We start from the raw sequence: 23,144 nt of genomic DNA on the forward strand, positions 1-23,144 counted from the left end.
GGGGCGTTTCAGCTGGCATAAACTGTACCGGTTGGAACCGTTGCAGTTTATGCCGGCTGAAACGCAATCACACTTATTTCCTGTCTGCGGATCCCATCACTGTATGCCCGTTCACACACAGCGGGCGTTGGTGGTTTGTTTGTTTTTTTAAACTCAGTTTGCACATGCGCATAGGCAGCCATCCACAGAATGGCGATCGTCACGCATGCGCAAAACACCCCGTCCCGAAAAGCATGCCCTGAAGAGAGGACTTACCTTTAAAGTTTAAAGAGCAAACTAGCCTCCCTGAGGTCCGGGACTCCTCTAAAACGTTAAACTAAGGACCTTTTCTTTTCTTTTTAAAACAAATGCCGGGGCGAAGCTTCGCCCAAGCGCATGTCGCCGACCTAAAAAAAAATGGCGGGCAAAAATAGGAAGCCTCGGGCTTCCGAACGGAAGTGGCTCTACAACGGTGGAGAGCGATCAGATGGGGGGGGGTAAAGCGATTACAACCGTTGCACTCAGGATACCACCACTTGGGGACCTAGTGGCAGAATACAACGGTTTAAAGCTCTTTGCAATGGTTAGGGATGGAAGGCAGATGTTCGCCGTGTGAATGCCAGTAAGTACACCGATTCCAACCAGCACCTATACTGTTGTAAATGCCCCATCTGAACACACCCTCTGTGTCACACAATGCCCAAAACCCAGGTTCCATCAGGGCCAGAACTCCAAAAGCCCTCCCACTGTTGCCCTCCAAGCACCAAGAATACAGAGCATGTCTGTGATTACTTCCTTTTCTGGTGCAATAATAGTTCATCAGCAGCCCAGAAGAAAAAGCTGGCCCCATGTGTGTGTGTGTCTGTCCCCACACCATTACTCTTACATAGTCTCTCATCACCCTGGCCACATAACTGGCATAGCAACATGGTTTGCAGGCTACAAGGAAGTAATAAAAAGCATTGACACCACAGTCAGAATGAAGGGACGGACACCAATATGGATTTAACAAGGGCCACTTTATTAATTATTTATAATCAAACAATTGGCGAGGTGCTGCTAAAAATGTACTGAGGAATCATGACCACTTTCATCTCCTTCTGGGCGATGCACCTTCCCCAATCTCGAGCCACCTAATGTAGCTCTCGACCAGCAGCTTGGCATTTAGGAGAACCCCCTGGCCCACCACCCCAGAAGCTACAAGGCCTGCTGAGATAGACTGGGCCAGATTGTTCTAAGGAAGATCACCCCATTCCTGGACTTCCGGTTGATGGTGGCACATTCACGGACTCACCTCCCGGACGTCTCGGGGGTGTCTCCGTGCTCCGGTGGAAGGAGGGGGCGAGCAGGCTCGTAACCCCCCCAGGGGCCCGGTGAAGGAACCCTGGCCAAGGAGCTTTGAGGGGTAGCCTCTTCGATGGCGGAATGCCAGAGAATCGAGGCTCCCCTTTGCTCCAGTGGTTCTTCCAGCCGAGAGACCGAATAGTACAAGTGAAGCTAACTGGGTCAAGCGCAGGAGATCGGGCGTGAAAAATGATGAAAGAAGCGGGGTCGGAAGATCAACTATGAACGTGAGTCAACTGAGAAACGATTTTTAAAAGAAAAGACGTTCCCTACCCTACTCCGTGGAACGGGAAAAGCGAGCGGGGGGGACGCCTCCCATGCGCATAAACTGTTGAGCGAAAGGGGGGGAGCAGAAGAAAAATGTGCGGAATTGCCCAGAAGTACTTACCCAATCGAGCTAAGCAGTTAAGCACATATTCAGAGACTTCAAAAAAAAATCCAAAAGTAAACAAACTGGAAAAAAGATGGCAGGGAAGAGGGACAGAGACAAAGAGAAACTTTTAAAAATGAAACCAGAGTCCCCAAAGCCGGAAACAACCAGTGAGACGGCAAAGGCTATAGCTGAGTTCATGCGCCCTCTACTGGAACAGCTGAATAACTTCAAAGAACAGATGTCCATGGTAACAACAAATATTACAGCCCAACAAACGCAGCTGTCTGTGGTAACAACAAGCATTACTGCTCAACAAATGCAAATAACAGATCTGATTCAAGTAATGAAGCAGGATGCTGAGAAAGTAAAGGAAATGGCTGAATCAACGCAGAAAGTGAAGAAGAAAGTGCAAAAAATGGAAAAGAAAACTTCTTCTTTGGAAGATCAAATGCTTCAAGTGCAAATGGATAAGGCCAATATGGTCCTGTGCTTCCAGGGGGTGCCAGAGAACAGAGGAGAGAATCTTAAAGAACTTATGAGTGAGCTACTTGCCGCAGTAACAGAAATAAAGGCGGAATTGCTACTCAACGACATGGATGTGGCCTATAGGTTATATTCAGGATATATAAAGAAAAACAATCTGCCTGGGGAAATAGTAGTAGGATTCTCGAAGAGGCACATCAGGGATGCTATCCTGAAAGCAGTAGCTGCAACATCCCTGAAGGCGGGGGAGAATGCTGTTAGAACGCTAAAGGATATTCCATTTGAAGTAAGGCAACGAAGAAAGAAATACAAAGAACTTGTGCTCTTTCTTCAAACAAATTCAATTGGATATAAATGGCTATTTCCAGAAGGCGTAACATTTAAGATTAAAGAGAAGAAGGAAAAGATTGACTCTGTTCTTAAAGCTCAAGAATTTCTAAAGGAACAGCTGGGAAGGCCAGAGGAATAGAAAAAAGAAGAGGACAGCAGGTCTAGTGGCGAGCTGGAAACTGGTTCATCTGGTGAGGACTCTTTGTCTGAGCAGGGGGCAGCAGCCCCAAAAAGTCCCTACAAGCTGCAAAAGAGAAGGGAAAAGAAGAAGTAAAGGCTGAAGGACTCTGATTGGTGCCTTTGAGAACTTTGGTTCTTGGGGATGATTGGGGATACTGTTATTGGGCAGTTAAATGTAAACTTTGAGGGTAAAAGGTTTTCTAAGGGTTTGACGCAGTTCATAAAAAGAACGACGACGAGAAGATTTGATGTCTTAAAGCTAGTTGGAGGGTCTCCTCTCTTGGGTTTTTAGATAGTAGTGGGTACTTTACTTTTCTCCCGTATATGTAGTTCCCCTTCCCCTTTTTCTGTTGTAGTGTTAAAAAAAATGAATAAAAAATCCCCTCCGTGGGCTTAAAAAAAGGGGGGGGGAGATCACCCCATTCCCGGCCTTGAGCCGCAAAGGTCTGAAAGCCGTTCTTGGAGGACCCTTTAATTCCTTTATAACAATGCCCAGGTGCTCACAGTTTTCAACTTCCTGATCACGCTACCCCGCCTAACCACAAAGTGACCATCCTATTTAGCAAACGATGGCCCCCCAAAGCCAATTTCCCAACACTACCATCCTCAGTGCAAGGTAGGCAAAAAACACTCCTCCATCTGAAACCAAATCGAAAAAGGGGTGAAAAAATTCCTACCTGGCCCCATTAAAAGGCAACCGGTTGAAACCTGAACTAAAATAGGTCGGGAGGGTGGGCCGAGCACATTGAAGAACTGCTGAGGCAGAGGGTGGGAGCCGAGCCTAAATAGGCTGGCTCTGCCCCCTGCCTGGCACGGTGCTTCTTGCAGCGCCAATGCCCTTTTCTTCATGCTTCACGAGGAGGCAAATCAGCCCCCTCCCACCAGCGCACGCTCGGCTGGAGTTGAGGCTCGCATTCTTGGTGCTTTAATGTCAAGGTAGAATGTCTGTTTTACCCAAAATGCTATGCCATGTTGCTGGCTTTAAAATTTTGTTCTAAATATATCTCTGCTATTTGCTCTTCAACATTTGTGTATGACTTTTTCATGTTATATTTTCATATTTAACTGAGCGAGTCAAAGGAGTAAATTGTGAAAAAGACACCTAACTTGAATTGTTAAAATGTAGTATGAGGGGCAAACCAGATGTGCCAAAGAAGATAACTTATTAGCCACTATTGTGGTTTTTCAAAAGGCAAGAACAGCCACAAAAGAACCTCAGATTTGGATTCGGAACCACAACACTACATAGAGTTGCCACATCACTCCTGGTAACTGGCAGGAGATTGGGGGGGGGGGACTTTCCAGGAGAAAGAGAAAGGCCCAGTCCACATTGCTGGCATTGCACAGGACGTGACATCATCCTGCCAGCAACTTCTGGGTGACACTTTGGTATCTGGGGAAAAACTGTGGTAAAACCAGCTTCTAGCAAAGAGTTTTTGCCCAATACCAAAGTGTCATCTGGGCATCACTGACATTATGATGTCACTTCCTGTGCGACTCAAGTAACATAGCCTAGGTCTTCTTTCTACTGATAAGTCCCCGCCCACTGGCCAGCTAATGAGGAGCTGGGGGGCAGGGCCTGGTGGCAGGGGACCCCTGCCTCCACCAGGAGGTCTGGCAACCCTAACACTACATGAGAGGGTTTTCCTTGTGCTGCTTTCCCTTTGTTGCTTTCAGTTCCCCTCTCCTCCCATATACTCTGTAGTGGGAAATGTACCACATATGGTATCTTTAAAAAAAAAACCTGGGGCAGCTGGAGTTGGGAAATGGTTCAGGAGAAAGGATTATATCATGCCAGTACTAATGCCCATCACCATTCCAAACCAGTGCCCCATGGCTACTTTTATCCCATTAAAAACAACCATGAAAGATACTTACTATGGAATTCCTGTGTCATTCCTAGTTTGACCCTGAATGTGCTTGAACTGTAAACATTAGGAACCAAGGGAAGAAACCATTACTTGAGAGTGTAAAATACAGAAGACAGGTTGGAACAACAGATTTATCTCTGTAGAAGGTGCTTGAATTCCAGGGCCTGTTTGGCCACGGCCTGCTCATTTCTTTTCTTTGCAATAGTTGCACACTATTGTAACAGAGCCATGTAAGAAAATATGCATGCGCTCTTTTGAAATTTTAAATACTCATTTGCCAAACTCCAGAAGTCTAGAAAGGTTTTTACAGTTCTGCTGAACAATAAAAATATTATGGGTGCTTCAGATTTTTATAGTCACTTCATATTGCTGCAGTGCAAAGGTAAATGAATGTGTGAGCACAGTATTTTTCCTTCAAAATCATGAATTTCAATATAAATGCTGGCATTACAGATGTCTGTTTATCACTTTTCCTTTCAACAGAGCGTGGATCGCACTTCTTGCAAACCTCATCATATTGAGGTGGGGTTAAGATGAGCATAACCAGTGACGAAGTGAATTTCTTGGTGTATCGCTATCTCCAGGAATCAGGTAAGTTTTTAATCATAAACATGCCTTGAGTGTCCTGGAGAGAGTTTTGCCAGTGCTGTTTTGCAAACTACGCAAATGGCTAATTTTTGAACCCACTGAGGGCAGTGTTTTAAAAAGTTTATGAATATTACTATTTATAAGTTTCTGAAGGATAAATATAGTAAAGTTTGCTTTTCTGGGCCAAATTGAACAAGATTTGGGAGAAGAATGAACAGGAGTCTCCCAATAACTTTCTTTTGTATTATTAAATGTTGCCACACTCCCCTCCCCCCCGCCTCTACCTCTGCATACAGAAGCAGGTTTTCTTGTATCGGTGGATAGCAGCTTGGGACCAGTTTTACTCAAAAATGGCCTGAAAGAAATTACTGCATCATAACACAGAAATACAAAGAGGCGTTCACGTTTATTTGAAAAATTAGAAAGTAGGAAGAGGGATAAAATATGTGAAGAGTTAGGCTTTGTTGTCTGTGATATTGTAAGGTCTGTGTTTGCTTCTCAGAATATTTGGAGAGATCTGATCTTGTTGAGGAACAAATTGTCCCACTCTGCTGAGCGTAATAGCATTTCCAGGTGTGCCAAGGTCGTGATGGGATGAGTGAAGCCAGTGCATGTGCTCTTAAACAGATTCTTTTGGAAAGTGGCCATACAATTCCAGACCTTGTACTTGTCGATTGTCAATTTACAATATATGGAATCACTGTTAAAATTTCTGTTTGCCTTTAGATAGAACTTGGATTTGAAATCTGGCAATCTTAAAAGAAGGAAAAGTTTTAAATGATTCATTTGGATAGAAATAGTGTTTATTTGCTTCTTCCTGGATATTTTTTTCCTGCAGATAAGAAACTGACTACTGAAACCTGAATACTTGGCATGTAGAATATTTAACTATAACTATACTTTTAGAGTTTTTAACTATACTTTTCTCAGCAGTTAGTTATTTTGGAAGTTACTGATACATGCTTTTAAAAAGACTAAAATACTCTAATAAGGTAATTTGCAGTGTGCCAGAGTAGGATGTATTTCAAGAAAAGGAGCCTTTACTGTCTTGGCAACTGGAAAAAAAGCTACAGTGACCATCTGTAGAAAATTTCAGTGTTTGAAAGCCTTGCTAGGTCATTACAGTATGTCAGCAGTGACAGCCTATTCACGGCTGCTGTTTACAGGTGGTTGTTATGACTGACTGCAGAGCACTGCTTAGGGCAAAATCTGCTAAGTATGATTTTCCTGGCTTTAAAAATGAACCTGGATATTGTCTCCATTACCTCAGTTAACCTTTTCCCCAAGGAACAAATTGGGAGATAACGCTCGTGTGTGTTGCTAAAAGAGGGTCTGCTTTGCACCCAGCCATAGGAAAAGATCTTATATTTAGCTGGCCTGCTTATGTAGCTTGGTTGAATGGAAGGGGGGGGGAACCTGCTGTTCTTCATCTCAAATGTTACATTAATGTAACCAAAGTATGTAAAATAGTTGCTTTATAATTCTTTGTTCTTCTACAGTTCTGTCACAGGCAGGTAGGTTTGTCAAAAGCCTAAGTAAGGCTAATCACAAGATCCTTTTTTGACTTATTGAAACTTCTAACATGTGTCCCTACTGAGCCTTAAGTTCCTCCAAATTCTCAGCAGTTACCAATAGGATCAGTTACCAAAGTAAGAAGGTATAACTGTTTTTACATGAACCCATGCTTAATATAGTTTCGGCAGCTGTAATCAGGTGTATTTCTTCAGTTCTTTCAGATAACTTGTTAGTACAGGATGCATTTCTGGGAATTGTGGAAATAATTGTAGTAACACATTGATTCTCACTTTAAAATAATATAACAATGTATTAACTGAGGTATACCATAAATGGGGAAAGGGAGGTAAGGCTGAGCAATCATGGTGTCTGTATGGCCATCTACAAAATACATAGATTAGTACACTGCACCAGCTTTTAAAACTAATGGTATTTCAAAACACACATTCATATTTATTGTTTCAACTATACTGATTGATTCTGCTAAGTGCCTTTATTCAGCTCTTTATATTAATTAAAGGCTCCATTTAGCAGACCCTGTGCAGACAAAAGGGTTGCTGGCACTTGGTAGGGATTATTTGCTGTTAAATTAATCATACTAGGGATCTTGACAACCCAGTTTAGAAATTAGGACTGCCTTCTTTAGAGAATTTTATATGGTTTTATTGCATTAAGGTTATCAACCAGAAAGAAACAGTCATATATCTCACCTCATTCCTCTTTATTTTTATTTGAAAATAAGTGGTGCAGCCAAGTCTCCCAGGCTGGTAGGGTTACGAAAACTGAAGAACTAGTATTAGGCAAGGGGAATGGTTAAGTTGCCAAAGTTGTCCTGGTAAATTGCCAAAGAATCCTATACATGAGACAAAAGGAGAAAGTTTCTTCTGTCCTTCCATGTAGTTGGAATGGAGAAGATTGTGTGGTAGTGGGAGACTAGTGCTCAGTCTGCCATGTAGCCCATTGGGTAAATTTTAGCCAGTTACCTTGTCAGTCTAATCTACCTAATAGAATAGTTGTGAGGAGATTCTTGGGGGGAAACCATGTATATGGGAAGGGGAATGTAATTGTGAGGAGATAGAGGGGGGGAAAACCCTGAACTCATTACACAAAAGGTGGGATAAAAAATATGACATATGTGTCATACTTTTGTCACATCCTTTCTCTCCTGAGATAAGGGCAGGGCTTTTTTTGTAGAAAAAGCCCAGCAGGAACTCATTAGCATAATAGGCCACACCCCTGACAACACAGCTTTTAGCATAATAGGCCACACCCCATGTCTTTCCTTGGCTTGCCAGGGCGCCCTGCGGCTGTGCGGAGCCCGGACAAGCTGGCCCTTGGACAGGCCGGGGAAGGTTCGGGGAGTCATTTAAATGCTGCCCCGATCCTACCAGGGCCCCCTGGCCTGCCCGCCTTGGAGTTGCTGGAGGGGGGGGGGTGATCTCCAGGCCTTCCCTCTATAGCCACACATGCAGAGGTTTTGGCTGTAGTGGGCGTGGCCAACTCTGAAGCCGGCCAGAACTCCGTTCCTGTGCGTTCCTGCCCAAAAATAGCCCTGGATAAGGGCAGTGCGCATGGTTTTTGTTATGTTAGATGCATAGACAGAAATATCACTCTGGAGAAGGAGGAAGGGATGTTACTTATAACATTTCCCACTATGGAAGATGTAAGTGAAAGAGGAAGAGATCTTGTTCCCTAATAGATCTTGTCCACAATTCGTCAGGAATGCAGTCACATTTAAATCCTGTTATGATGGTCATAGTGTCAATTTGATTCAATATTCTAGGTAATTAATTTGTGTACATTGCCTTGGCCAATTTTGGAAGGGTGACTAATAAATGTCAACAACGACTAAATAGGTAGGTCTTTAAGAACACTTCTCAATTTTAGGGAATGTTGCTGGCTGGGGAACTGGTATTTCCTTTTAGTGCTCAGGACCAAATGAGTGTGGGGCACAGAATACAGATGTTCTCCTTGGATTCAAACCTTGGCTTCTTATGAATATATTTTTGGAATTATTCCCATCCATACAAGTCTGTGCATCTGCAAGTACCCATGTGTATACCTATGTGTATACCAGCTGAGCTCTGAGCAGGAGCAGGAGAGAGAGCTGTGAGAGTGGTGAGTGGGTTTCTTTTACTTGCTTTCAGCTGAGAGAATTCAGCTAAGGATATTTTGTGGGAAAACTGTGTTTAGCAGTGTGTGGAAGCACTTAGAGTTCTTGCAGAGTCCTGGCTGATTGAGTGTGGGAGAGGAACGGGCATTGTTTGACTGGGATTGCCTGTAATTGAGAGGAAGTGGAAGGGGCATTGTTTTGCCTGTGATTGAGTGCCTGGGTGAATTTGAATTTGAATAGCTGCTGCCTGACCTCTGCTGGGGGAGGCCTCTATTTAAGGAAGCACCTTGGCAGAGGCACGAGCCTCTGGCACGAGCCGAAGGGTGAGCTAAAGGGCTCTTTGCCTGTGTAAGGGTGAGCTAAAGGGCTCTTTGCCTGTGGCTCTTAGCCTAGGGACTCTTAGACTAGGGGCGCTGTAAGAAGCCCAAAAAGAGCCAGAAAGACAAGGCCCTAGGCTCTTTGTCTTTCCCGTAAAATAATTTGACTTGATAACAAAACCCACATAAATACCAAGGGTGTAAAAGGGGGATTATATTTATTTATTTTAAAAGAATTATGAAGCCAGAATGCCAGCAGGGGGTTGGGGGCTATCCAGTGTTTTGCACGGAGTGTCACATGTATGACTATCTGCCCACTGGGCAGAAGTCTTGGGTGTGTCCTCGGTGCAAGGAGCTCCTGGTTCTCAGGGAACGTGTGTGCTCCCTTGAGGCCAAGGTGGCTGACCTGGAGAAGCAGAGACAGTCAGCTAGGCGCACAGAAAAGACTCTCGGGGACTTGTTAGCTACGTCCCACTCTGGATCTGGCAGCCCCGCTGCTGTCAGGGAGCATGAGGGTCTAGGGGAAACAGGGCACCATGCTGAGGATAAGGGGAATGTGCCCTCAGAAGGGACCTCTTCCCCAGCTGGTGAGCGGCTCTCCTTTTGCACCAAGGAACCATCCCTGAGCAGGGTGGGAGGGGGGCTCTTGGTAGTGGGTGATTCGATCCTTAGGCAGGTAGACAGCTGGGTGGCGAACCCGCGTACTGACCGTATGGTGACTTGCCTGCCTGGTGCGAAGGTAGCGGACATTACGCGTGTTTTAGATAGGCTGGTAGATAGTGCTGGGGAGGAGCCAGTGGTCGTGGTGCATGTCGGCACCAACGATGTGGGGAAATGCAGTCGTGAGGTCCTGGAGGAGAAATTTAGGCTGCTGGGCAGGAAACTTAGGTCCAGGACCTCCAAGGTAGCCTTCTCAGAAGTGTTACCTGTTCCACGCGCAGGGCCGGAGAGACAGGCAGAGATCAGGAGTCTCAATGCGTGGATGAGACGATGGTGTAGGGGGGAAGGGTTCAGGTTTGTTAGGCACTGGGATACTTTTTGGAACAAGAGGGAGCTGTACAGGCGAGACGGTCTCCACTTGTCCCGAGAAGGAACCAGGCTGCTGGCACTTAAAATCAAAAAGGTGGCAGAGCAGCTTTTAAACTGAATATTGGGGGAAAGCCGACAGGAGATGAAAAGTCTCTGGTTCGGGTTGGCTCATCTGAGAGAGGTGAGGGGGTACCGGTTGCTTTTCTACAGGGAGGTGGATTGAAATTGTCCACAGAGGCCATGGCTGGTGACATGGACTGCCGGACAACGACTCGAGATAGCAAGAGGAAGGATGCAGGCTTAACTTGTAAGGGAAATTACAGCTGTTTCTATACAAATGCTAGAAGTGTCCGAGGTAAAATCGGGGAGTTGGAGTGCTTGGTGTCGGAGGGAAAAATAGACATTGTGGGTATTTCTGAAACTTGGTGGGATGAGGAAAATCAGTGGGACACAGTGATTCCCGGTTATATATTATATCGGAAGGATAGGGGGGGAAGGGTTGGAGGTGGGGTAGCTCTGTATGTCAGAGAGGGTATAAAGTCTAGAAAGATTGAGAGGCTAAGTGAATTGGATTCGCTTCTGGAAGTTCTATGGGTTGAAATAGGGGGGCCAAAAGGAAACTTAACACTGGGAGTTTGTTATCGCCCACCAGATCAAAAGATAGAGGAGGATTATAAAATGATGAATGCCTTAAAGATAGCAACTAGACAAAAACACTGTGTAATAATAGGTGATTTTAACTACCCACACATTGATTGGGTCAATATGTGTTCTAGCCGGGAAAAAGAGATTGAGTTTCTAGACACTCTAAATGACTGTGCTATGGAGCAGATGGTCACGGAACCTACCAGGGGAGAGGCGATCCTTGATTTGGTCCTAAGTAACACTCAAGACCTGGTGAGAGATGTAAAAGTGATTGCACCGCTTGGAAACAGTGATCATAATGTTGTTGAGTTCATCATTTGTACAAATAGAGAATTGGCCAAAAAGACTCACACAACCATTTTTAACTTTAAAAGGGGTAATTTCTCTGATATGAGGGGACACGTGGGGAGGAAACTGAAAGGAAAAGTAGAAAGGGTCAAAACAATTGGGGAAGCTTGGGATCTATTTAAAACTACGATCCTAGAAGCTCAAAAAATATATATTCCGCAGGTTAGGAAAGGCACAAACAGGTATAGGAAAAAGCCTGCATGGTTAACAAACAGAGTAATGGAGGCTGTAAAAAGTAAAAAGAATTCCTTTAAGCAGTGGAAAGCTAGTCACAGTGAGGCTGATAAAACGGAACACAGGCTATGGCAAATAAAATGCAAGTCTGAGGTCAGGCAGGCAAAAAGGGAATATGAGGAGCATATAGCAAAAAACGTAAAAACCAACAATAAAACTTTCTTCAAATACATTAGAAACAGGAAACCAGCCAGGGAGGCAGTGGGGCCCTTGGACGACCAAGGGGTAAAAGGAGTATTGAAGGATGATAGGGAAATGGCTGAGAAGCTAAATGCATTTTTTGCCTCCGTCTTCACTGTGGAAGATGAGAAGTGCTTGCCCACTCCAGAACCACTGATTTCAGGAGGGGTGTTGAAAGACCTGAGTCAGATTGAGGTGACGAGAGAGGAGGTCCTAAAACTGATAGACAACTTAAAAACTGAAAAATCACCAGGCCCAGATGGCATACATCCGAGAGTTCTGAAAGAACTCAAATGTGAACTTGTAGATCTCCTGACAAAGATATGTAATCTTTCCTTAAAATCTGCCTCCATTCCTGAGGATTGGAAGGTAGCTAATGTCACTCCCATCTTTAAAAAGGGTTCCAGAGGAGATCCGGGAAATTACAGGCCAGTCAGTCTGACGTCGATACCGGGTAAATTGGTGGAAACCATTATTAAGGAAAGAATTAGTAGGCACATAGATGAACAAAACCTATTGAGGCAGACTCAGCACGGTTTCTGTAAGGGAAGATCTTGTCTCACTAACCTGTTAGTGTTCTTTGAGGGGGTGAACAAACATGTGGACAAGGGGGATCCAATAGATATTATTTACCTTGACTTCCAGAAAGCTTTTGATAAAGTTCCTCATCAAAGGCTCCTAAGTAAGCTCAAAAATCATGGGATAGAAGGACAAGTCCTTTTATGGATCAAAAACTGGCTAGTTCATAGAAAACAGAGAGTGAGTGTAGGTGGGCAATTTTCTCAGTGGAGGGTGGTAAGCAGTGGGGTACCGCAGGGATCAGTACTTGGTCCACTGCTTTTTAACTTGTTCATTAATGATTTGGAGATGGGAGTAAGCAGTGAAGTGGCTAAATTTGCGGATGATACAAAGTTGTTCAGGGTGGTGAAAACCAGTGAGGATTGTGAGGCACTCCAAGGGGATCTGTCAAGGATGGGCGAGTGGGCGTCAACATGGCAAATGGGGTTCAATGTGGCCAAGTGCAAGGTGATGCACATTGGAGCCAAAAATCCTAAATATAAATACACATTGATGGGGTCTGAACTGGCAGAGACTGAGCAAGAGAGAGATCTTGGAGTTGTAGTGGATAACTCACTGAAAATGTCGAGACAGTGTGTGACTGCAATAAAGAAGGCCAATGCTATGCTGGGGATTATTAGGAAGGGTATTGAAAACAGATCAGCCAATATAATAATGCCCCTATATAAATCAATGGTGAGACCTCATTTGGAATACTGTGTGCAGTTCTGGGCACCACACCTTAAAAAGGATATTATAGCTTTGGAAAAAGTGCAGAAAAGGGCAACTCGAATGATAAAAGGGTTGGAACACTTTCCCTATGAGGAAAGGTTAAAGCGCTTAGGGCTCTTTAGCTTGGAGAAAAGACGACTGAGGGGTGACATGATCGAGGTTTATAAGATTATGCATGGGAAAGAGCAGGTAAAGAAAGAGGTACTTTTCTCCCTTTCTCACAATACAAGAACTCGTGGGCACTCCATGAAACTGCAGAGCGGTCGGGTTAGAACGGATAAAAGGAAGTACTTCTTCACCCAAAGAGTGATTAACACATGGAATTCACTGCCACAGGAAGTGGTGGGTGCTACAAGCATGGACGGCTTCAAAAGGGAATTAGATAAGCATATGGAGCAGAGGTCCATCAGTGGCTATTAGCCACAAGGTATAGCTAGGGGCTCTGGGGCAAGTGATGCTCTGTCTTCTTGGTGCTTGGGGGGGGGGTCAACAGTGGGAGGGCTTCTAATGTCCTGGCCCCACTGCTGGACCTCCTGATGGCACTGGTATTTCTGGCCACTGTGTGACACAGAGTGTTGGACTGGATGGGCCTTTGGCCTGATCCAACATTGGCGTCTCTTATGTTCTTATGTTCTTATGTTCTTATGGAATTTAGGCTTGCCAAGCAACTGAACTCGCATTTTAAGGCCACCACAATGTTTAAACAGTTTTGGAGTCAGGGAAATACATTTCTTTTTTTAGAAAAAGCTTTGTCTTTGTGTTACAGGCATAAAAGGTTAATGTATCTCTTAAAAAATACTTATTTCATCTTCATTCTGAACAGCTGTGAAAAGATTTCAGAAATATGTCTCTTGTTAGGCATCTACTAACTGGTCTGTCACTGCCATTAAAAGAAAAAGTTGATTTGGGAAACTGTTTCCAAGGATACATCATCTCCCCCCATCCCCACTCCTGTATTAGAAGGCGCTCCTAAGATTCTGATGTACTGTGGAAGATATTTTGGTCAGTAGAAATACTTCTTTATTTGGCAAAATGTTACAAGAATTGAGGCTATTCAGGGCTGAAGACATAGGTAGGATGCTGATGATATTTCTCTCCTCATTGCCAAGTTCTTTTGCATCCTTAGCCAATACTTTGGGAAGCAGCTGAGCTAATGTGTTTCAGGCCTTCTGCAAGACCCATTTCTGGAAGTAATGAATGACACTCATAGATTTCTGCTGCCTACGTTTTCACTTACCCACAGATTTTAACAACTAGATAGCATTCCAATTTTCAGTCCATGCTTTTTTCCAGTTGTTCCTCATTTACAAATACCTATTATACATAATGTCACACTTCTTTTTTTTAGCGATGTGCTTAAAAATTATTGTCGCACTTCGTTTTTTTTAAAGCAATGTGTTCAAAATCAAAGTATTGCCAAGGTTAGGCTATAAATGCAAGCCCTAGTTTTGTCAGACTCAGTTCTGGTTCTTCTAATTTGCTGCTGCTTTTAGTGTTCTTTGTGCTGGGTATTTTGTAAAGGGAAAAAAAGATTTTGTAGGGAGGGAAAGGAACCCAGAAATTAGGGATTAGATCCACAGAACTGATAACTTTTGAACAGTATACCTGGCTGGTTAGGTATGATACAAAATGGCTTTGTTATTGTTCCTTTTCAACCTCAGGATCTAAAAAGGGAACTGTTTTTTTGACAACTGAAAAGATGCATCAGCTGACCTCTGTTCCTGAACACATTTGAACAGAAAGTTGAATAGGTGTTCTCATATCCAGAGATCACTCATGATTACAATTGTGAATTTTAGACTCTGTATAATACAGATATAATATCATACAGATATAATAATATAATACAGATGAAACCTTGTCTCTTCATGTATTGAATTGATTGACTGTTTTGAGTGAAATAAAATAGAAATCATGATCTCTTTAAGACTAACCAAGTTTATTTCAGCATAAGCTTTTGTGAGTCATACCTCACTTCTTCAGATGCTTAATATGAAATGCAAATGAAATTATATGGAGTTGTTCAGTGTTTTTTTCCTCTTCATTCCTTTCTCAAAATCCCATGGAGAACATAAAACGTTTTTTAAAAACCCTGAAACATATTTTTCATCTCCAGTCTTCTGTGCAGGGACATATTGGGACTGCGCTTGCACAGGCCAGCCACTGGAGGCTCTCTTACAGCTACTTTAGTATTTCCTTAACACTCCAAGGGGAGCCACTCCCCTGCAGAGCTTATTAGAAGTGAAGTTTTCTTTGCTTCCTCGGGACTCTCCCTTCTTTGGGAAATGTTGCAGACGGCTTTTTTTTAAAAACGAGGTACAAAAATGAACACCTTCTCTGCCTTTTCTGCTTGGGTGAGGCCCATAGTACAATCATGTGCAAGATTTGCCTCCAATTTACCCCGAAACCTGCTCAGATCGAGCAGTGCACTTAAAGGTAAGCTTACGGGAGAAAGCGCTCTCTTAGTCTAATAGCCCGGCAGCGAAAACACCTGCCCTGGCAGAGCACAGTCAATCTTTGTCTTCGAAATCACTGGTTAGAACTGACCAACTTGCAAGCCCGCCATTGAGCGTCTTGTTTCCTTCGGTTCCAGGGACAGAACCAAAGCATTAGGTCCAATTGCCTGCCTATTCAGCTGAACACTGCATGTTTGAACCCTTGCCTAAGAAAACCCATTCCAAATCCAAACAGAAGGAGAAACATAATTCCAGTTCCAAGACACTTCCGGAACTGATTAACTCTTCGGTTCCAGCCAAACCATTTTCAGTTCTGATGGAATGAAGGGAAGTATCCCCGCCACGAATGCTTTCTCCGTATGCCTCCCCGGCTCATTCGTTCTCAGAAGAGGAAATAGAGCCTGGCCAGCGTGCATTGGCAGTTCCAGCAGCTAGTCAACTGTTGGAACCATCCTCCCCTGCACCGTGGCAGAGTTCTATGCCTGCACTAGATAGAATTATGGCTGCGCTGCTGCCAGACATTTCTAATGTAGATAGGCCATCCCATAGAGATTTGCACCAATCTAAAATATTTAAGTAACTTGAACATCAGATTGCATGAAGTAGCTACCACAATGCAGTAACCATTTCAAGCATCCTCTCTGTCAAGTTTAAATCTTGAGCAGTGGCCCTTAGATAGTGTACATTTCATTTTTGTCATGGAATGGCTTGCTTTGACAAAATCTTAAAACCTCTGCTGGCAAGATAAAATTTAGCATGGAAATGTATGGATCCTCAGACATTTTGCTCCTCATTTCAGTTTTTGCGTATCTGAGTACAAAATAAATGTGTGACTCATCAATTGTAAAAGGGGTATCTACGTAGAACCAGGCTTGTGTTTCTTTATAATGTTAAGAAGTAGGTCAGATCAGCAGTTACAACTTTTAAATAACAAACGAAGTTTGAGTCCAGTGGCACCTTTAAGACCAACAAAGTTTTACTCTGGGTATAAGCTTTCGTGTGCATGAACACTTCTTTGGGTATCCTCCACACTTGATAAGGCATGTGTGTATCTTGTACCCAGGTTCATTTTCAGTTGAACTTGCCTCTTTTGAAAGTAGAAGCTGTTGCAGAGAACAGCTCCAACAAAAGCTTGTAGAATGATTGTGAGGTCCTGCTATGTAAATTATTACACTGATGTAAATTGTTTTTTTTTAATCCATACCCTTTCTGTCCATTCTACTTTAAGGTGTTGTCAGTCTCTGTAATGTAAGGGAAGGATCAACTCATGGTATGTTTGCAAACAGTATTTTTTTGAGGGAAGCAGAGCAGGATCAACAGCACCTAGGAACAGGAAGGAGTACAGCCTTCCAAGGAAGTTTGGAGGCATGAGGTCTATGAGTCAGGGAATGTAAGAGAATGAAAAGGTAGCCTGTATGCTACCATTTCACTCAGCAGAGCTTGAAACCTTCCTCCTGCTTAAGTAGTTGTTCCTCTGGCAAAAGAGACACTTTGAGTTTGGAGAAAGGTCTTTATGATGGTGGAAGGCTGAGAGATAAGGTACAGGCTACTGTACTTTGCTGAATAGCATGGTTAAAAGGACAGATCTTTGATTCTAAACATCCAGTAATATATAACGTGGTGAATTGATGTTAAATATCTCTTGGTAGGTGTTGTGAGATTCCGTACCTCACACACTCCATCCTCAAAATGGACTAGAAAATTTGCAACACAGAACAGGGAATTATTTTCCAAAAGGCCTTGACTTAATTGGACAGGTTTCATGTACTTTCAAAGGTAATTTAGCTTACAGTGTGACAGGGTGCTATTACGGGGGAAACTATTAACAGGCACAGCTTATACATGAATGGAGCTTTGACAGGTGAGCATGTTTTCAGTTCAGAGTTTTTTGCCTCCTTCTAAGCCAGTGGAGAACCTGACAACTTTCTGCTAGAAGCCCTATAGTATGGTCAGTTTAGCCCCTTGTACTTTTGTAATGTTAGACTTTACTGCTGGTGAAAACTTGGTGATAATTGTTTGAACAATTTCATTTTACTCTCTTTTGTTCTACTTTCCCACATGCATATGCAAATACCCCCCCCCCATAATTGACCAACTATAAAATGTGAAAATTAGCCCTCAGTGTTTCCCTTTAAAAGAAAATTCTCAGGCACATCCCTCATATTTTACTAATCAGCTCTTATTCTAAATCTTAGTTGCATAACTTAGTTGCATACCTCATCTCTGAAGGGTGCTTTAGTTTTGATATGATAGTTAGGTTCATTTTGTCATAATTTTCTGTGATTGCAGATTCCAGCAACCATGGAAATTACTACCCTTGGATCACACAGTACTTTATCCATGCACTGGCAAGATACGTCCATGCGATTGCATAGTGATCAATTTATGTCAAAAACGAGTGTGAACTAGCCACTTCATTGATGGCATGTAGGATAGAACAGTGGTTCACAAACTTTATGAGTGTGAGGAAACTGTTTTAACATCAAAACTTGTTGCAAACTCATTATGGTTGCCAACCACTAGGTGGGGTCTGGAATTCTTCAGTTGATTTCAACACTACAGAGATCAGTTCCCTTGGAGAAATTGGCATTATCCCCCTGCTGAGGTCCCTCCCCTTCCCAGAACCTGCTCTCCTAGGCTGCACCCCCAAATATCCAGGAATTTCCCAAGTTAGAGTTGGCAACCTTAGAACCCCCACACAATAGTTGTTCCACTGTTATTGTCCATTGATTGAGAGAATACATAAAGAAAAATGAGAAAATAGGTAACAAAAAAATACTGTGAATTCAGTAACAGTTTAAATGAATTTGTATTTTAGTAAACACAGCAGCATCTACATGCATTTGAAAGCAGTAGTATGTATACGTGCAAGATCTATATATAAAATTAATTATCAGAACCACACTAACAGTTATCTTAACTGTCCCTTGGTGAGCAATGGACCCTAGGTTTTAGGGATTTCTTTTTTAATACTGAATTTTCCTACCTTATTCTACCACATATATTTAGTTACCGGAGGTGGGGAGGATGGTATGTATTTTAGCAAAGGTGTGCAGATTTATGATGTAAATACATGAAGTGTGGCAGTCTTAGTGCTTCTGGGGTCCTGGGCAAAAGTCAAGGAGGAGTTCCAGCAGCCAGGGGACAGACAGAGCAGATTTCTGGTTGCTGCCTTGAAGGTGCTTCTCTCGCCATGACTCCAGTCCAGAGGCAACACACAAAGGTAGATAGTGTTAGTCCAAAAATAATATCAAGCATCTCAGAACCCAAAACTGATTTTCTCCCCCAGAAATATCTTAAACAACTCTGCCAGGCTAGGCAAAAGTGACTGCTTCCTCAACCTTTTCAATTATGATTCAAAGTACATTCCAGATGATTGGAACAAAGGATTTCTTGTTGTAACTACTGCCTGTCAGGGGCAGGCAGTACAGACCAATGACTTGAAACAGTCTAAGAAAGCTTCATATGTTTGCATAGTTTGGAGTTACTGGTGTAGTGACCTAGAATGACCCCTTTCCTATCACCATCAGTAGTTAGTCTACACTGGGGTAGCCAAACTTGCGTAACGTAAGAGCCACAGAATAAACGTCAGATGTTTGAACAAATATTGCATGTTTTCACTGAGAAATATGCAAATTTGCTTTTTATTAACATTCAGTGAGACTGCCAAAAATAACAAAAGTGATAAAAGCAGATATTGGTAATGATATTTATTTCTCCAGTGATATTTGTTTGCTAATGATATTTAGCTTCCCCTGCCGCCCTGCTGAGAGCCGCACAATATGTGTGAAAGAGCCGCATGCGGCTCCCGAGCCACAGTTTGGCCACCCCTGGTCTATACTCATGGGGATTTGCTTTGATGCCCAATGAACTTTCAGTCCTTGACAGAACAATTGGGGGATGCTTATTTATTTTGGTTTAAACTGTGCTTTTTTTGTGGTAAGGTGTCTTCCAAAAGAGCTCACAGATATCAAAATGTAACACAAATAATGACTGAAGTGCAAGAGAGAATTGGTGGAGAGAATTCTCAATTGTGCTAGATCCAGACATGATCAAAAGATGCCTGGCACCTCCCCCATTCACCCGTGGCCTTAGTGATGGCACTTGGGTTGGAGGAAGGGGGGAACCTCACCTCCATAACGTGCTGTTGGATCTCTGGGAGCTGCAGATCTTTTTCACAGTTGATAACATGGTGATTACTAATCTAGGTGGCAAAATAAATGAGAGGTCTAGTGTCAGCTTAACAAGTAACAAAATTTACTCCAGCATAATATTTCTTGAGTCAGAGCTCTATTCAGATGTGTGAGGCAAAATAAGTGGCTTTCTAAACAGAAGCAGCTAGCGGCATTTGAAAATACCTTAACTGGGGGGGGGGCTTTTGAGTTGGGAGGGAAATGCAGTTTGGTCGTGTTCTTTATTTCTTCACATATAGGAAAACCGAGCTCTGACCTGGATAGGGTCAGCCCTGGTTTGTATTTGGATGAGTGATCTCCGAGGAATACCAGGGTAGTGATACAGAGGCAGGCAATGGCAAATCACCTCTGAATGTCTCTTGCCTTTGAAATGCTTAGGGGATCGCCATAAGTCAGCTGTGACTTGATCTCACACACACACACAAAAAGCAAACCTGAGCTCTAGTTTCAAGTACTAGTAATACCAGTCTAATACTCCAGGGGAGTTTAATGCTGATTCCTAAAAGCCCTGCTTGCCTCTCAGTTTAGTCTTTGCAGGCCAACACTGCTAAAAGATAAATGAGAAATAGTATGATTTTGCCTTTGTCAAACTGATATTTTAGAAATGGATAATAATGGGTGGGGAGGCTACCCTCCCCCCCAAATCCAGCCCCTTCTTTTCCATGCTTACCAAGCTGCCCTAGGGTGGCTGAAAGGGAGATGCTGTGTCCTGCTGAAGCTCCTTGGCTCCTGGCAGCTGCCTGATGTAGCTCTGGGCCTTTCTGGGCTGACAGAGATGTGGGAGGGACTAGGGAAGCCAACCAGCAGGCAATTAGGCAAGCATCCCTGACTGGGCTAGTATCAATGCTCCCTCTAAGCTGTGGAGTCTTGTGAACAAAAACTCCACTTTGTGAGCTACTGGCATTAAATTTGGCTACTGCATAAATTAGTTTGCTCTGGAGCCATCCTTCCTGTTGTTGTTGTTGTTGTTGTTCAGTCGCACGGTCGAGTCCGACTCTTCGCGACCCCATGGACCAGATCACGACAGGCCTTCCGCCGTCCTCTGAAGTTAGCCATCCTTCCTAAGCTAAGACAAAAATGTGTGAGCCGGAGGCTAAAAAGCTGTGAGCTAGCTCACACTAACTCAGCTTAGAGGGAACACTGGCTAGTATGCATTTGGGAGCCTCTGGTTAAGGGTCTAGATGAGGCTATGGACCCAGTTGGAGAGGCATGTCTACACTGCAGCAAGTAGCTTAGTGGATGAACTCCACTATAGAGTCAAGCCGGGAAGGGGATGTGCCATGGCTGGGTAGATTCATGGACCCCTTTAAATAACTGTCCCTCCTGGGGTCACAGCCTACAAGTTGTGAACCACTGGGAATAGAGTCTTATGGTTAACTGAGAAGTATTGGTTAATTGTTAATGCCAGCTATTGCAGATGCAACATAGCCTCTACTTTAATCATGATTATGAGAGTACAGTGAAGTTCAGGCTTGTATGCTTCTTTCCCCATTCCCTTCCCTTGTAGGTTTTACTTATAAACTTACAGCTGCACTGATGCTAATTATAGTTGGCGCTAATGAGTGTTTAACTTTTTTTTGTTAAAAAGCTAGCATAGTTAGCATTGTTGTAGACACAACATTGTGCCATGGTTATCATTTTTTATGCAGAATGTTTAGATTCTTGCAGCATAGAACTATGCATGAAAGCCTGCATTAATCATAATAAACTTACAGTAGATTTCATTCTGTGTTAGAGGGTGGGAGACTAGAATCCTTTTATAGTATAAGAAGAATGAACATCTGTGTCTTGAAACTTAAACTGGAAATATTAAATACTCTTTATTTTCTTCATTGTCCCTGTAAATTTCCCAGGGTAGATTGCCTACTAGAGTGACCAGTTTCAATTTTAAAAAATCAGATTGAAAAGTATCTGGATACTTCAAATACAAATGTTGTTCAAAGATGAGGAACTAGTAAGATTTGACTCTTGATAGACCACAGTGAGCCCCCTTTTCTGTGCAGTGAATCATGACAGCTGCTGCACTGGAAATGAGGTGGGAAATATTTGGAATAAATTAGTACTTTGTTTCATACAGAGGTATCTAGTTTTCCTTTTTTGGTATGTTCTTCTGGCAACAGCACATCTCTGGCTATCTCATAATCACCTAACAATGACACTGATACTCTTCCAACAAGGGATTCCCCTCTTCCTCCTAAACACATTCTCACAACAGAGAGAAAACAAAGTGTGAGGCTCCTCCACAACTGAGACAGTCTCCCTGCCTTCTACCATCCTGCCACCAAAGAGGACATCTGGCCTACCGGCCTCAGAATTGGGAAGGAGAGGGGGTTCCTGCACTTGCTCCTCCATCTTGCTGCTCAGGGCTGCCTCTTAGCCTCTCCTCTCCCAGCCCTCCCCAAATCCAGGCTTGGCCTTGCCTTCTGACCATGCCCTCCCTGCTGCCTGACTCCCAGCCTTGTTCTTGGCTGTATCCGAGTGGATCCCAGCTGCTACTTTCTCTCAGGGTTCCTCACATGGGTAAGTCAGGCTATCCTCAGCTTGGGTAGCTGGGGCAGAATTTCTGATATGAAGGTATCCTTGAGCAATAGAGAATGTTGATTCCTGCCTGAGATACAAGGGTCTGCTACCATCTCTCTTTCCTTGATCTTTGTTTGGCACTTCCATGGCACCTAGATAAGGAGTAGCAACAAAAAACATCTTTACATGACCTAGAAGGGAAGAATTTGCATAGGAGAGGTTAACCATCATAAACAGATGGGCAGCATTACATCTACATATGGTATAGCTGAATTTGCTGCTTCCAAACAGAGAACGAATGTGGGGTAGTGGTTGGACTGCAAGGTTAGGACTAGAAAGACCCATATTTGGGTCCAGGTCATATCTACTCAGATGTGGTGTTCACATGGTAACCTTGGGTAAATCACATTATCTCAAGTCTGATTTATTTCAAAGAGTTGTATGAGGGGGGAAATGGAGTAAGCGAGAATGACTTCTGCCACCCTTCTTGGAGGAAGGGTATCATAATAAGACTAAGAATAAGGCCTGTTATGGAAATAAATACAACGAGCTCTAGAAAGAGGCTCTAGTAGAGTGCCCCGGCCTTGTGCACTCAGCGTCAATTTGCTGTGACGACCTCAGCAGGGTATAATGACACAGAGTCCACCATTTTCTCCAGAGGAACTGATCTCTGCTACCTCACCTGGACATTGGCAACAATGGTTCCCCAGGAGGAAATGGCTGGTCTGGAGGGTGGAGTCTATGGCATTGTACCTGTCTGAGGTCCCACCTTTCCTCAAACCCCACCCTCTCCAGGCTCCACCCCTCAAATCTCCAGGAATTTCCCAACCTGGAGGTAGCAACCCTATCTCCTTCCCAGCCAACCATCAACCAAGCTTTATCTGCCCCTCTGATTTCAGCTTTTTATCTCCTCCCCCCTCCCTCCTGGAGAGGAGTTGTAATTCTGAGTGATCTCCAGCCACCACCTGGAGATTAGCAACAATGGTTCCTCAGGAGGAAATGGCTGGTTTGGAGGGTGAAGTCTATGGCATTGTACCTGTCTGAGATCCCACCCCTCCTCAAACCCCACACTCTCTAGGCTCCACCCCTCAAGTGTCCAGGAATTCCCCAACCTGGAGTTGGCAACCCTATCTCCTTCCCAGCCAACCATCAACCT

At 43.6% G+C, this 23,144-nt stretch overlaps 1 long non-coding RNA gene across 1 annotated transcript in view; it reads left to right on the forward strand.

The window, feature by feature from the left end:
* Positions 1-23,144, forward strand: part of LOC107115345 — a 184,435-nt gene that overhangs the window by 159,441 nt on the left and 1,850 nt on the right. The window contains exon 5 of the long non-coding RNA XR_001482671.1: positions 5,044-5,151. This is a non-coding gene — a long non-coding RNA (uncharacterized LOC107115345). The remainder of the gene's footprint in view (positions 1-5,043; positions 5,152-23,144) is intronic.

This window comes from Gekko japonicus, unplaced genomic scaffold, assembly GCF_001447785.1.
Source record: "Gekko japonicus isolate JY-2015 unplaced genomic scaffold, Gekko_japonicus_V1.1 scaffold601, whole genome shotgun sequence".
Lineage (NCBI taxonomy): Eukaryota > Metazoa > Chordata > Lepidosauria > Squamata > Gekkonidae > Gekko > Gekko japonicus.